This window comes from Phaenicophaeus curvirostris, chromosome 15, assembly GCF_032191515.1.
Source record: "Phaenicophaeus curvirostris isolate KB17595 chromosome 15, BPBGC_Pcur_1.0, whole genome shotgun sequence".
Lineage (NCBI taxonomy): Eukaryota > Metazoa > Chordata > Aves > Cuculiformes > Cuculidae > Phaenicophaeus > Phaenicophaeus curvirostris.
In genome coordinates, this window is record NC_091406.1 from 7,717,120 (window position 1) to 7,731,961 (window position 14,842).

Consider the following 14,842-nt stretch of genomic DNA (forward strand, 5'->3'; position numbering starts at 1 on the left):
AACCGGTCTCCACGTATGGATAAGGACTGTAATTAAGCTGACCATAGCGAACGGTGAAACTCACTGAGTTTGAAGCCACTGACCAAGATAATCAAGGCAGTTTGAAGAGGCCCTGAGACAACATAGAATTTCATACCAAATAAGTTTTCTTCCTTGCATAAGCATGTAGCACCTTGCAGAAGAATAATGACAGTTCAGTGTCTTGTAAAACATGTTATGCCTCAAAGCTCTGTTGGAAGGGGAATTGAGAATTTTTTTCTACAACCTTGCCAATTAGAGGAAATGATAGATATTTGCATTCACAGATGCCCTGAAATCCTTCTCTGAGAAAAAAAGGAAAGACAGAATTAGATTTGGAATTCAGTACCTGCTAAAGAAAAAGACTTGGGGCTGCACACAAATTCTTCCTTAATCTTTGTATTATTTGCTGCTCCATTTGACTTTTTTTTCTGCTACTTCCACTGATGTCTGGTAGATGGCATTAGTGTATTACAAATTTCTTAAGTCCTTTTCTTATTGGAGGGGTTTTATTTTTCATCCATTTTACAGATAATAATGTTGCCTTATTCAAGCTAAGCAGTTTAAAAGCATTTTTTTTTCTTCAGTGTTTCAGTTACATTTTGACTGAATACTTGTATTACCCAATGTGCCTTTTTTCCTCCTCTTTGTGCCATATAATTATGATTTCTTCTAGAGGACATCAATCACTAAGAAAGAAAACAAAGTTGATATCTTTAGCTGACTCTGAATTTAGAAGCTCTGTTATATTGTGCATTGTCTATCACACAAACATAGAATGGTTTGGTTTGGAAGGGACCTTTAAAGGTCATCCAGTCCAACCCCTGTGATGCAAGCAGGGGCATCTTCAACCAGACCAAGTTTCTCAAAGACCTGTCCCAGCTGGTATTGAATGTTTCCAGGGAAATGGGGCTTTTATCACCTCGCTGGGCAACCTGTGCCAGTGTTTCACTACATTCATTATAAAAAAATTCTTCCTTATATGTAGTCTAAATTTACCCTCTTTTAGCTTAAAACAATTCCCACTTGTCCTATCACAACAGGCCCTGCTAAGAAGTTTGTTGCCATCATTCTTGTAGGCTCCCTTTAAGTACTGAAAGGCCACAATAAGGTCTCCCCAGAGCTTTCTGTTGTCTAGGCTGAACAACCCAACTCTCTCAGCTTTTCCTCATAGGAGAGTTCCTCCATCCCTCTGATCATTTTTGTGGCTCTCCTCTGGACCTGCTCCAACAGCTTCATGTTTTTCCTGTGCTGAGGGCTCCAGAGCTGGATGCATTACTCTATATTAAAAAGTTACCCTCAGTGCACTCCAAGAGTCTCCTGGAATTGCCCACAGCTCAAGTTCCAGAATCGGTTTCTTCTTGCAGCAAGCCAAACCCCATAATTCTCCGAACTTTGCGTAACAGTAGAAGAAGGGGGAAATTGACTGCTAGGGAGCTGTTTTCTGGGCAAAGTAGTGATTTTAAATATTTCCTAAGAGGTATCTGTTTATGAAGACCATCCTTGCCAGATCAGATATACTTGATCACAAAGGGCTAAAAATGACAGAGATATCTTCGAGATAATTGTGTATAAAGAGTAGACAGATGTATAAGATGTTAAGCACCAGTTTTTATTGAATCTATCTAATTATGAGCAAATGATCAGCATAATTTTCTTGCATTTTCAACCACATTTTCTTGAGAGTGAAGTATTTAAGATAATTATAAAGAAATGCCAGCACATAATTGTGACAGATTTTATATTTAAGGAATCTTTGGGATTTTCTTTATATAGAAATGCGAATAATTTAGAATAGACAAGGCTGAAGTCTTTCTGGGCACTGGTATAAGAGATTACAGTGGTGCAGACCTGCCAGCCCTTACTCTTCAGGCATGGGCCCACCCTTCATGTCTGGGCCAACTGTTCACACCTTGTGCTGTGTCCTCCAGCTAGAGAGTTTCATAGAATCACCAGGTTGGAAGAGACCCAACGGATCATCGAGTCCGACCATTCTTATCAAACACTAAACCATGCCGCTCAGTGCCTCGTCCATAGAATCATAGAATCACCAGGTTGGAAGAGACCCTTGGCCCTTATTCTCACAGCTTTAAGGATGGAAAGATATCAGTGAGCAACCTAGCTTAGTTTTGAAAGTAAATAAAAAGACAGAGGAAGAGTAAGTATGATAGGCTTGTGGTGCTCATTTAAAGGAGCAACTGAAACAGGTTTTTATTAAAACCTTTTATTTGTGGGTTACTCCAGTTGTCTGTAGATAGAATGACATGTAATTTGAGCTATGTCCAATGCTCATGTAAGCATCTATTACAGAAAGTACTTAAAACACGACTTGTACTTAATCACTTTGCTCGCACAGGGGCTGCAGCCAGCTGGGTGCATCTTCTGACCTAGGAGCCTCCAGTAACTCCTTCAGCAGTGCAGTGCAACTGTGGATCCCAACCAGAGCCGTGCTGATGTTGCACAGGCTGATGGGGTCGTCTGTTCCTTGGCAGGAGTTAAGTATCATTCAACCTTTCTAAGACTGGTGTGGTAAATGCCTTTACCCCAGTGCTGAGACAAGTTCAGGATTCGCTGCGCAGTCATAGAACTGATAGAGTCTGGGTTTGGCCCATTGACACTCTCTTGTCATGTGGCTCTTAGGAATCGTTTACTGAGGTGTGTTAGACTTAAGCATCACTTAAAGTTTTGCTGTTCACTGCATTGCAGTAGATGAAGAAATGCAACACGTATTCTGGTAGGTAGCTGTTTATTTGGGTTTTTTTTTTTAAATAGCTTCTAAAGCGTGATGGTTTAGAAAGCATGTGTCTGAGAGATGTCTGAGTGCCTGCAAGCATTCCTTGCTGCAAAATATGTGGACAGCTTGAGTGTACAGTGGATAAGGAAAGTGTGTGGGTGGATTTCTGTCCTTTTGCCTGCAATAACCTGTAACTTTCAGCATAAAGGTGTCATTTCTCTTAGGAAGACAGCAGCGGGCTTTCTGAAACCTATCAAAAAAAGATTGACTAATTTCACATGGGGATCACCATCTGTCTGAAATACATGCCGACCTGCTGTAGCACAACAATATTTACTTGGTTTCTAACGCTAGCAGATGGAGGTGCCCTTGCTGGAGTTTCTCTGAGTCTCCTCAGTTGGTTATTTCCCCATCTTTACGGTGGTCTTCTATTATTATTTGCGGGTGGGTTGTCTTACAACTGTTATTGCACCTTTCCATGGCCTCTGTCATATCTTACACAGTTTCCAAAATACTGCTGATTGTAGACTGCTATCCTGTATAAAAATAGAAGGTTATAATATAGAGCATTAAAATTCATAGACTGTAGCCAGGCTTTCTTGTGCTTTCTGGACAGGCCTGTTAACCTTTGAGAGATTTGCCCTGGAGTTCCAGCTGTAGAATAATAAAAACAGATAAGTGAAAAGGAGGCCTACTGGGAGAAAGTTTATGTGTTGGGATGATAAACCTGTAAAACTCTGGGACTGTTCCAGACCGTACTGCCAGCAGCGTACCCTGCAAACACACGCATTCCCCCACTGGCTCTCCTTTAAAGCCTAACTACCCGGATGATTTAGGTTAAAAGAAATGCACTGGTTTTGCTGTTGCATTGCAGGGAGATTGGTTTAACCTTTGTGGCAATAGGGATGGAGACTTCTGTAATGCTGTGCTAAGTCGCTCCTGATTTTCTACGATGATGAGGATAAACAGCTGCAGGGGTGAAAGGAGGAGGCTTTCCTCAGCGGCTCTAGTGTGAATGCAGGGCAGAGCTACCTTCTACAAGGGGGCAGATGCTCACTTGCTGGAGAAATACTTAACCTGTGGCCTTCTCGGTTAGGAGCTGTTGCTGCAGAATTCACACCTAACCCCACTGTAACAATGCATTACTTGTTTATTAAGTATCGCTCTACTTAAATATACATATATGTTTTCACACACAATTCAGAGTAAATGCTTTGCATTGTTTTTTTCACATGCTGATCTCCTGTAAGGCAGGAGCCTTTTATTAGGTCATCTTTGCGTTGGAAACAGATTTTGTGGGAAAGGTATTTTGTTTTTTCACTTTACATATTTTCTGCCATAGTGGAGGAAGAGTTTACCCCAGCTTGAGTATGATGCTAACCCACATAAGCAGAGAAGGCAGGACATTTCTAAATGACAAGAATAAGCCATGTGTTTACTTCGAGAAAAGAAAAAATGTGGTGTTTTTTTTTTTAATTACCAGGTAGTGATTTCATAGACTTAAACTGTAATTGTAAATATATCTCTCAGTGAGGGTTACAATGAAAATATTGCTGCTCTTTGAGAAGCATCCATATAAACTTTTGCCTGTCATTTAGGGAGGAAAATGGACAGGCAAAGTTCCTCACATTTTAGAAAGGAATAGCTCTCTTGCCCTCCTGACAGCTGCTTTGCCCAAAAAGTAAGACTAGGTGCAGGACAGAAAGCCTCTTTTTCTTCTTGCCCTCACTCTCTTTATGCTTCTCATTGGTCCTACTAATATAAAAATGATCTTGTTGCTGCCAAATTGCAGGGTCGCTGTGCTCACAGGTAACCCCAGAACACAATAATAAGGGTGTAGGAGAAAAAGATGGGGCCAAGAACTGAGTTGTATGTTGACTCTCACTCCCTGCAGAGGAGGGGACAGGACATTTGTTTCTCTCTTCCATACTCTTATGGGACCAAACATTTTTACACTCATCCTTGGTGTGAGTGTTTTGGCTTACACAGGGATTTGGAAGCAGCAGCAGCAGCCCACTCTTGACACTGGAGTGAGGGCTAAGCCTTAGCAGCTGCTGAATTAGATAAATATTTGGAAGGGGACAGCAGACCAAGTACATACAGTCTAAGTAACTTTCTTGGACAACACAGCCCTTATGACTACCGTTGAACACCCAGGAAAACCCTCTAGCCCAGGATCCAAGAAACTGGATAGGTATGGGAAAGCACAAGGAATCCTCTCAGAAACTGAGAGGTAACAGCTACAGTGATAAAGGGATTTCCCAATTAAATGGCTTTTGGGGCTTTGCGGCAACCTGCCAATAAATGAAGCAGAGATGCTGAGATTGAAAGGCCATTGGGTAGATCTCTGTAGATAAATCTGAGTCTGGAATTTTTGCACAGTGGTCTTTTCATGGTCCTTGGAGTAAATATCCTCACAAATATGCCTCTGCCATATTGAGCTCTCTGGCAAAGGTCAGGCATGATTACTGACATGCAAGCATGCATTTATTTCTCAGGCCATTACATCTTTTTTCCTTCCCTCTGGCTCCAACATTCTACACAATCTCAGCTTAATATCCTATCAGTTTGCTTTTTAAACATTCCTCCTCATTCTCTGTTGAAACTCAAAATATGTTATTGTATGTGCATGTGTGCCTTTATTTGTATATAAGCATAATCTTTCTTTAGTCTGCTACATCTCCAGGTATCTGCGTACTGTCATGAGCTCCTTTATGTATCTTTCAACCTCTTGCAGAACACAAGCAGAGAGAAAGAATTAGCAAAATTTACCAAAGATTGCTCATCATTTTTATTACCAGAACTGCTGCCTCCTTGCTTCTTATTCTACAGTGGATGTTTTACATCAGTTTTTAGCCTGATAGTGAGTGGCTAATGTTGTCATGAGAAGAGGAGGGCAAGAGTTCTCATTTGGATCAGATATTTTGTATGAAGGTCACTGCTGCTCATCTCAAGGGGCTCACAAGATCATGGTAAAGTCTTAAGTGTCCAGAATGACACAGCACAGCTCATTAAAACAGATGGCAATGTCCAGGGCTGCTCATGGACTGACAGTCTGCCTTGTTAGTGTTCTGCAAAAGTCCTGCTAATTGCTTTATATAAAAATACAGATATGCTGCCTACAGAAACTGTTCTATAGAGCCAAATTTGGGTGCATCGAGTAGTGTTAAACTTTGCAATGTAATAGAATATCTAAGTGTAAGAACAAGCAAAGCTTCTTTCTCGACAGAATAAAAATAGCTGGGAGTGCAAAGGGAGAGAGTGTGATATGCACTGACTGCTGAACAGCTCTGCTTGACCAGCAACCACACACTGCATTAAATGTAAGCAGCATGGCATATCCGTACTCCAAAAATCCCTACCACAATAAACCTGGCAGAGAAACTGAAACTTCTCTCCCAGAAGATGATGATTGCAGACTGAGGTGAAGATCTGTTGGAGTGTACATCTCACCGAAGCTTACAGAGCAGCTGTGTACCTCGAACCTAACTTCTGAAAGAACGAAGGATGAGGCTGCTCAGATAAGAGTAATGAAGTCAGATACTGTTAATACTTTAATAGAAGAACACTTATTGGTCTGGCCAACTGAATATTTGCCCTTATGTCTGTCTGAAATTAATCTTCACAGTTTTATTTTATTTCTTGCACTTTCTTATGCCTGAGGACTAGAAGCCAGGGAAGCAGCACACCTTTGCGTGGTGACACCCATCTTGCTTCCTTGTCGTACTGCAAATGAAGAGGTTCTATTATTTGTAAATGAAGACCTTTCCGATTATTGATAAAGAACTTCTGGATGGGGAGCATGACACACGCTGGCTGGAAGAACAGGGCTCTGTAATAGTAGTATTGCCTTGAAATCACAGCCTACGTAGTTTGAGAATGATTCAAGATAATTACATTAATGTTGCCAGTGAAATGAAAAGGAACACTTTCCATTTTGCCTATTAACAAGCTCTACTGGCCTTAAATTATTTCTGAGAAGAGCCTGCAAATGGCTGGAATCATCAGGATAATTACAAAGCAGTGGTTGTGGATGTGGGGAGGGCTGGATGAGGTCCTGGCTGTGGTTCTTTGGCTGACAGGTAAGTACTGCCTCTGCTTTTGTGGAAAAAGGAGCATGGCACAGAGCTTTCTGATTAGGCACGTTGCGATCTGCAAATGGGCTCAGAGAGTCTACATGGTTTGGACCCTAAGGAGAAGATAGCCATTAGGAGTAGGTTGCTCTCAATGCAGGTGTTACACATTAACCTGTGCAATGTTAAGCATGCGCCTGCTGTTGTTTCAGCAAGCTGAATACTTGAATTTTCATCCTCTGCCCCCTCTTTCCTACAGCTCTCTTGAGCCTGTGCAGTGGGACATCTGTGCCTTTGGTTGATGACTTTTTGCCACTTCAGCCCTTGTTTCATAGCAGCAACAGAGAAGCTGATGTTTCTAAAGTCCAGACCCTGAACAGCAGCTTTATGGGTCTGGCCTCCCATAAAACTTCAGCCCTTCAACCTCCTTAAGCCCTTCACCTCCACTCAGGTTGTGTTTTCAGCCTTGTGCCAGTGACACTGATTGTTGCCCTGACCTCCTGTTTCCCAGCCTACCTGTAAAATTACTATGAAACTGGAACTTCGTTGTGTTTCCCTTGGTTCATTTAAGCTGTTTTACTGTTTGCTAACTCCAGACGAATAGAAGGGGCAAAATTTAGTAGTCAGGTCCAAATAACTGAGTGTCATGTGAATGAAGCAAAATCTTCACTTCAGGGTCACCTCAGCCATTCATTCGTGTGAAATTCAAAGCATCTTTGAATACCTGTCTGCAAAAACATGGTCAATGTGGCATTAGCTCTGCTGCTCTTTGTCTTTCTTAGAATTACAAGGTCTTGTTTCTCATAACCAGTCCTATATTTATAGCTTCATACTAAAATGTAGCCATATTTGCTTTCTCTGAAGAAACTAGAGCAGTGGGTGAGGATGTAGGCGCTGCAAGTCTGGCTGCTTCCAGTGCACGGTTGCATGCACAGTTGGTTGCTCTCTAGACAGTCGCAACAGGCTCCTTACAGACAAACACACACACCACATGCACACAAGAATGCTTTTTTATTTTCTTCCATTTCCTTTGCACTTGTCCAACAAGCCCATCTCAGCCCAGAAAGTGATTACCTGATGACCTGTGTGCCTTCATTCCTTCGCAGCTGCAGCACTTAAATAGGATTTTGCTCCTTATCATCAAACCAGAACTTCGCTCCTTGCATGCACACGTACACAGAGATGGCTTTTCTCCCACCAGTGAAGCATTCCTCTCTTACAACTACTGCCATTAGCTAAAAAATTTGGGGAACCCCATCCTCCCCTCCCTTTTTCATTACATTTCTCTCCATCCTCTCTGGATGCTCAGGGCCAGTTGAATCCAGCAGGAATGCCAATAACTGCTTTCCCATGGCTTGCTGTTCCTGGCTCAAAATAAGTAGCACTCTTGTCCAGCGGCTCAACTGAGTCTTGGCTTCTGCTTTTACACCTGTGTATGCAAGAGACCTGTTGCAGGAGTCCAAGGGCAATTTAAAATAATAATAATTAGGCAGATTGTCTCCCAAGTGACCGGGGACAGGACAAGAGGGAATGGCCTCAAGCTCCGCCAGGGGAGGTTTAGGCTGGACATTAGGAAAAAATTCTTCACAGAAAGGGTCATTGGGCACTGGAACAGGCTGCCCAGGGAGGTGGTTGAGTCACCTTCCCTGGAGGTGTTTAAGGCACGGGTGGACGAGGTGCTGAGGGGCATGGTTTAGTGCTTGATAGGAATGGTTGGACTTGATGACCCGGTGGGTCTCTTCCAACCTGGTGATTCTGTGATTCTGTGATTATTTCTTTCAATTGAGAGTTTAAAAATATTTGAACATTTATGTTTATTTTTTGTGATATTTCAAGAGGGAAAGCTTCAACAAGGGATTGCTTAATTATCTCATTCAGATATTAAAATTTTCATCCACTCCAGGTGCACACACACCTGCATTTACGTGCTGATTCTTTCTGCATACTTGCTTTGCCCTGATTTTTTAGGAAGGTTTTGTGGGAATGTTTGAGCGAGTCCCCGGAAATCTGCAAGGCATGAGAATACAAAGTTTCATTTCCTATGCAAATAGATAATTCAGTTAAATAGAATTAATCGTGAATATTGCAAAGTCAACAATAAACACTAAATCATTTTCAGCTGCTTTGAGAAAGTGCTGGATGCCAAAATGCAGGACAGGTATAAATGATAGAGAATAAACTTTTCTTCTTACATTGTGTAGGTTTCGTATATTTCTTGGTGTAGAAATTTATAAATCCAGGTAGAGTGGATCTCCTGCACAAAATGGAAGTGCCTGCATGTTCCAGTCTCCAGCTGCAAAGATATTAGAGCTCTGAGGGGGCTTAATTTGTTTTTATCTTCCTAAAGAGCTCTAGTACAGGTTTTTAATCCTTATAACCCTGCCAGTACTGAGAAATAATAGCAGTTACGTGGATAGTTATGTTGACATCAACTTAAGTTTTACGGTTGCAAGGTTCATATATTTTTGGTAGCACTGGCACTAATACAAATGATAGCTCAATAACAGAAAAATAGAACAGTCCCTGAGCCACAGTTCTGATGCTTGCAGCATCTTTAAACCTCATACCTAAATGAGAAAGAGATAAAAACAACCTAGTCAAACTGGCTTAGCTTGAAGGAGCATTTTATGTGTTGCTTGATGACAAAATAGTTAGGCATTAATGCAGTTTACAGTAAGACACCCTTAAGTTATCAGTAAGGTTGGTGTGATGCCTGGCAGATTTTATGTAAATATTTATAGACTTGGCCTACTAATTATGCCAATGGAAAAAAATGCAATATTAATGCTGTCACCTGCCCATGTCTCTACCTGCCAGCATGCTGCTAGCTTGCATAAATAATCTGAAGATAGAAAGTATGGCATACAAATAGAAGATCATTTACATTTTTAATAAGGGATTAAGTTATCTCCAGCTGTAGTTTCCAGCCTGTGATGCACAAACATGTGAGAGGCCTGTAGACTGCTCCCAAGGGAACTCTGAGAAATGATAGAAGAAGAGAGTTTTTTGCAGGTTGTGTAGAAATCTCTTTCTGTGAAATTGTTACAGGGATTTGCACCACCTTTGGCAAATATTTAGGGGTCCATACACTGTGAAAAAATTTGAAAACCTCCGATTTAATGTATTTATGTACAGAACCGAGTTATTTCAAAAAGCGGTACTGCCACATGGTAAATGATTTGACTATGGGTCCTGCTAGAGCCAGGCTGCTGTAAGAAGTCCTGGACCACAAAGCACTGAAGCATGTTCTTAACTCAAAACATGTGTCGATCCGCTGAAGTTACTGCCTGTCACCATACGTAACTAGTTTGCTGAATAAAGACCATTGGGAAATTCGAGACAGAAGGCAAGGACTGCTATCATCTTGTAAACAGCTCTGTGGATGCCCGATTATCTTGTACAACTGAAAATCTAATTACTTGAATGCACAGTTCACATTTATTTGTTTCAGGTCATTTATACTTGGAGACTCCAAAAGTTTTAGGCGCCGTTGGTTTTAGCCGTTACTGGTTGCCAATACAGATAGTATTATCATTGCCATTGTAGCCAGTTTAGGAGACTTTCTTTTAACTGCATCGATAGCTCTCCTGATTTGTGATCCAAAAGTCTGTGGTTTCTGTTCTGGCACAAACTGACTCCTCACAAGCTGTGCAAATAAATCAGAAATGCTATCACCAGCGGTTGTAATGCATGTAGCTTGTGGGCATGCCTTTCACTTGGCTCATAGTCTTGCAAACTGAGGCAGAACAGTTTGGTGGTTTGATATTGACTTCTGCAAAATAGCATCTTATTCTAAAGTCCGTGCAGTTGGGGTGCTGGTCCAGGTTTCCAGAACCAAGCCTGTGCACATTGCCAGGGTGACTGGGCAGTATTGCTGACCAATATGTTCCTCTGGAGGATTTAAGAGAAGGGCATTTCTAGTAGCAGGGCAGGGTGCAGGTGAAAGCCAGTCATGGTGTTACCACAGCCGCCTTCAAAATAAGCTGGATGGTGTAGTGCTGTGTGCTGCCTGTATGTGCAATCCTTTTGGGTTTTGTAAGAACTCATTGCTGGTGCATGAAAGGCAGATCTCGCCTTCGTGAAGATAAAGGAGTCCTCGCTATGGACCTAACCCACAGCCCATGGAAGATGCCAGGCTTCCTACTGCTTTCAATGAGCTCTGGATCAGACCATGCAGAAGACTCTCCATTATTTCCAGTCCCCCGCTGCATTTGTCTCTTCTAAACACTTCATCTGGACGCCGCACCTCTGTAAATCACAGAACAGAATAAGCTGGTAGAAGTGGAGTGCACAGTTTGAAAAGGAACATTAAGAGGGAAAAATATAACTCTCTCTCTTTAAACTGTCTCTTTTCTATAATGTTACCTTGACAACTCTGCTGCTGTGTTTCATCTTTGGTGGGACTTAGCCGTGGTGAAATAAGGGGGACATCCATGTGTGTTTCTACTTCTACTCTGGCTCCGCTTCACGGGTGCATGCTTGGTGCAGGGCATCTCAAGCTGCAGAGCCCACGTTCGCTGCCTTGACCTATGGTGCCGTCTGGAAATGGTTACAGATATTAAGAACTGGGACCCATTCTGACTGAAGGTATAACATTATATATTCTATTTTTTTTCCTTAACCCAATGCCAGAGCAATGTTAATACTCTTTAAAAGGAGATGCAAGGTGCTTAAAATATTTTTAAGGGTTAGGACAGCTGGAAAGCAGAGAGAGATGAAAGTACTTAAAATAGTCGTATTATTTTTAATATGAGCAGATACATGAGTGTGTGTCAAGATTAGGATACAGGTCTGATGCGCTGAACTGAGTCTGGAGATGCTAAAAATATGATTCTTTTCTTGCAGTTTTTAAAAGAGAGAGAGGCAAAGATAAGAGGAGAGTAGTGGCGAACTGAAATTTTAATTCCTTGCTTGCTGGGGTTTGGCAAAGCTGCCTGTTAACCTGGGCACCCATCACCCGCTGATACTAGCAAAACATACGAGGCAGGGTGAGGTGTTATCTGTGGGAATGGGGTCCCTCCCACCCACTTTTTCCTCTTCCCAAAGAAAATCCCATCTTTTATTCTTTTTAACCAAAATGGCTAGCTTTACAGCTGCAAAGGCAAGACGTGCAGGCTTCGGGGCTGAGCGCAGATGGGGGGGTGCGTATCTGAATGTGTGTGTGGAGAAGGGGGCTTTTAATGCAAAACACATGTATTTTCAATTGCCATCTGGAGCCAGCCCAGTAGCTGTAACTTGGCCTGACAAAGCCTTATTGAAGTACAGACAGTGTGGTTTCAAAGCAGTTAGAAAAAGAACGGGAATGCTGTTCAGGAAATTCTTCAGGCATGGGCAGGGACTTGGCTGCAATTCTGCTGTTGGAAAATCTGACAAGGGCAGCTCATGAGCACAGGCCAGGCCTCGTGCTGCTCCGAGAGCCACGGCTGCATCTTCCCCCGAGCCTCCAGCCCCGCTCTGGTTGTCATCTGCCTGCCGAGCGAGAGGTAAGGGCTGTGCTGCTCCTTCTTGCTGCAGCTGGGGCCATTTGTGGTCCTTCTGCACTCATGCAAAGAGGTTTCTTGCTTTCAAACTGTTGTTTAGAGAAAAAAAGGTCAGGAATGAGAAGTTGTAGCATATTTGCAAAGGGATGGGAGTAGTTTGAGGCTGGGTGATGGTTTCTGGCTAACTTTGCTTCAGCAACTCCTGCGCTGTTTCTCTGGCTGCATGAATCCAAATATATATATTCCTAATATTTTTATTTTGGGTTATAATTATGTATATCACCTGAAGCCACCAAAAGCTTGGCTCTGTACAATGTGTCACTTACAGATTTTAATGAAAAATGTGATTCAGTCACGATAAATTCATTTATATGTAAACTGTATTATAGTTGTTTAATGAGTTGAAAGCGTGTTTGTCTGGGGGTTGTTTGGCAATCCCTGGAACAGCTAGCTTGTGCAGAAAGGCAGCAATTCAGTAATAATCATTGCCTTGTGATTTCTCTACATATTTTTTTCCTGTATTTTATAAAGCATGAGCAAACTGCAACAGACAGCAGAGTCAGAAACCATGGAGAGCAGATTAGAAGGAAAAACATTAATTTAGGGGCTGTTCTATCTGCAACTTCTCTTCTGATTTGCACTTCTTTTCCCAAATAACTTAAGAAACATTTATGATAAAAAGCTCTCTCTCTCTTTAGGAGCCTGCCAGATTTAGGCAATGCTCTCTCATCCTTTCAGTTGCAGCATTAAAGCTTGTCTTGCCTTTGCAGAGATATCAGCACCTTATATGGCAGGCTTGTGTTTGGGAGTTAGGGTACAGTGTGTTTGTCAAGGCAGATAGAGGTGTCAGGACGAGTCTGCCTCGCGTAGCTTCAGAAACTTCCTTGCCTCTGCCAGTGCCTTTTCCTTGGATTTTCACAGCAATGTTATTTGATGTGTTGAAAACGCTTTTTAGCTGTGTTTTATAGTAGTGTTGATTTTTTTTTTTCCTTCAACAAGGAATGAATTAAGGATATTAAATTATACAGTGGGACAGCACTAAGTGTTTCTGGCTGGGTTCGTGGTAGCAGACCCACAGTTTCTTTTGCCTGCCTCCTGCAGGACTGCATGTACAGGGCTCAAACAGTCATTCATGTTGGCAATCCAAAAAATTCAGTGACAAGGTGAGGTTTGCCACCAAAGTGGAAATGGGTTCCTCCCAGTAACGCTAGTGAAGTTTGTATGTGGAAACTCTGAATGATGAAGGCAAGCTCAGGCAGTCAGCCAGCCCTACCTGGAAAGAGTGGGATTCAGTAGATTTGGATCTTTCTGATCCAATGCAATCTTATCTGATCCAATGCAAACATGTTTGTAATGGAAAGGAAAAAAGAAATGTGTTTGGGAGCATTGCCATTGTATCTGTTCTTTCCTCTGAAAGTGATGGTCAGCTGAAACGGGTTGGTTTGGGCCAAGTGAGAACTTAGCTGGTTTGGGTGCAGCAGGGCACCCACTGGGAGACACGGATGCACCGTAGCTTCCTGAAGGCTGATAGGAGTGAAGGGAATGAGAGGAAGGACAAAGATGAGCTGTGGAAAAGGGAGGCATATGGTGAAAATGAAAAGGCTTGATAAATTCAAAGTTTCCTTTGCAGAAAATGCACCTGCAGTGAAAATGCTGTCTTCAATGAAGGTCTCGTACGATATGGACTGCTTGAGCCTTCACATCTTACTCTGCAGGCTTGGAGCACTATTGCTTTTCTCAGAAGCTGTTAATTAAGCACCCAGTCAGTCTGTTAACATCTTCACTGCTAGTTATAAGCTTATTTTTAAAAAAGAAAGAAAAAATTACTAAGTTCCTGCCTCTGATCATGCAGCATCTCACCTCCCAGATCTGATCATCAGTGTTGAGGAGCCAGAGAGACAAATAGATTGGAATATGCCTGTCTTAGCAAGAAGCAACCAGGGCTGCACTGCTGTACCTGGCTTTAGGGGTGATCTTGTCCCATGTCTGCTGAGATTAGCAGTGCAGGTTTTTCATCAGGTGTGGAATCAGTCTGGATCACAGGCTGTTTGCTGTACCCACTCTTGACAGGACCACAGCGGAGACACTGGTGGGTGGTCGTGAGTCTGGGTAGGGCAGGGGAGGCTCCTTGCAATGCCCTGGGTTGGCTTTGATCAAGGGAGGTGGTGATTTAATCCCTAGCTCTGAGAGCCTCTCTTTGCCAGAGGTGAGCTGTCTGCAGCTCCACCCAAGTCAAGTATTCAAACTTTGCTTTGTATCTAAAAGGACTGAAGAGTATGTGCATGTGTGGACAGAACGTTATGCATCTAAAGAGAAATTGGTGGATCTCTTGATCTTGCAGTCATACAGATAAGAGAGCTGTGAGTGCATATTACTATGTATATTCTTTCTCCTGGTCCTTCTTAGGAGCAAGCTAGAAAGCAAGTGTGGCTGTGCAAATGAACAAATGGATAAGCACAGTAAGCTCATCTTGTAGAGAGAAGGTGGTGGAGAGAAGATGCAGCAGAATAAGTTTTAACTTGTGAGAGCAGGATCAC

At 42.4% G+C, this 14,842-nt stretch overlaps 1 protein-coding gene across 7 annotated transcripts in view; it reads left to right on the forward strand.

Moving 5' to 3' along the window:
- The window catches only part of SGCD (sarcoglycan delta), a 376,457-nt gene that overhangs the window by 222,784 nt on the left and 138,831 nt on the right, over positions 1-14,842 (forward strand). Inside the window, exon 1 of one of the 7 annotated variants that reach the window (XM_069869203.1) lies at positions 11,268-11,412. The exons of 5 other annotated variants lie outside the window; for them this stretch is intronic. The gene's annotated coding sequence lies outside the window, so the exon portion shown is untranslated. Of the gene's footprint in view, positions 1-11,267; positions 11,413-12,177; positions 12,309-14,842 lie in introns of those variants that run through there. One more of the 7 variants, XM_069869204.1, reaches the window with a different exon arrangement.